At 27.0% G+C, this 1,354-nt stretch overlaps 1 long non-coding RNA gene across 1 annotated transcript; it reads left to right on the plus strand.

The window, feature by feature from the left end:
* The first annotated feature begins 185 nt into the window (after window positions 1-185).
* On the plus strand, window positions 186-1,049 carry LOC117110367. Its single transcript, XR_004445685.1, has 3 exons — window positions 186-246; window positions 775-825; window positions 999-1,049. It is a non-coding gene; the product is annotated as an uncharacterized LOC117110367 (long non-coding RNA).
* The last annotated feature ends 305 nt before the right edge of the window (window positions 1,050-1,354 follow it).

The following is a 1,354-nucleotide window of genomic DNA, read 5'->3' on the forward strand; positions in this document are numbered from 1 at the left end:
GTAAGGATATAGAATTATGTTGGGTAAAACTTTATCGTATGTTACAAATATGCAATTTTGATATAGATGAAAAAATAGAATGGAATAAAATTGTCCAAGGATGCTATGCTGAACACTGTAATAATTATTGAAATTTACTAGGCTCTTTTATCTTGTATATTAATAATAATAGTAATTTTCTCACAGATTCAGCAAATCTGGAGCAAAGCATCATGGTAGAAGTTACACAGCGAGCTACAACTGATGGTAGGTCAGTTATATTAAAGATTGAGGATATTACATATAGGCCTAAGTCTGTACAAAGAATGTTTGAAGAATTAAGTTTTCAAAAATGTGTTCCAGATTAAAATACGTCATAAAAATAATTTATGTATGTATAGCAATAAATGTTGGCATACAGACTGTTTCGAAATCGCAATATTTTATTTGACTATATAATTGAATTATGTTGTGTTCGAAGATCTAGTATCATGTTTTTTAATCGTAGCATTTGATTAATTCATCTGAACTGTTTGATATTATTGATATGTATTGTATGATAATTACAACTAGGCCACTGAGAGGAGGTGGGGGCGAGAGAGAGCATTGTTAATATTATTTATTATATACATATACATATATGTAAATATGAATAAATTAACATTATAAATAATTGTTATGATTCTTAGTTTTAAAATTGTGTATATTTAAAATCTAATACTGTAATAATTGTTTCAATTTACTAGGCTCTTATCTTGTATATTAACAATAATATTAATTTCATCAAATATTTAGCAAATATGGAACGAAGCACTACAGAAGTTACACAGCGAGCTACAACTGACGGTTAGTCAAAAATATTGCAAATTGAAGCTATTACATATATACATGTACAAAGAAAATATTTAGAAAATAACAATCTAAAAAAATTATAAAAAAACACTGTAATAATTGTTGAAATTTACTAGGCTCTTTTATCTTGTATATTAATAATAATAGTAATTTTCTCACCGATTCAGCAAATCTGGAGCAAAGCACGGTAGAAGTTACACAGCGAGCTACAACTGATGGTAGGTCAGTTATATTAAAGATTGAGGATATTACATATAATAGGCCTAACTCTGTACAGAGAATGTTTGAAGAATATTAAGTTTTCAAAAATGTGTTCCAGATTAAAATACTTCATAAAAATAATTTATGTATGTATAGCAATAAATGTTGGCATACAGACTGTTTCGAACTCGCAATATTTTATTTGACCATATAATTGATTTATGTTGTGTTCGAAGATCTAGTATCATGTTTTTTTAATCGTAGCATTTGATTAATTCATCTGAACTATTTGATATTATTGATATGTATTGTATGATAATAC

The sequence above is a fragment of the Anneissia japonica genome, unplaced genomic scaffold, assembly GCF_011630105.1.
Source record: "Anneissia japonica isolate Jap-2015-1 unplaced genomic scaffold, ASM1163010v1 scaffold121101_len1385_cov93, whole genome shotgun sequence".
NCBI classification, from domain to species: Eukaryota; Metazoa; Echinodermata; class Crinoidea; order Comatulida; family Comatulidae; genus Anneissia; species Anneissia japonica.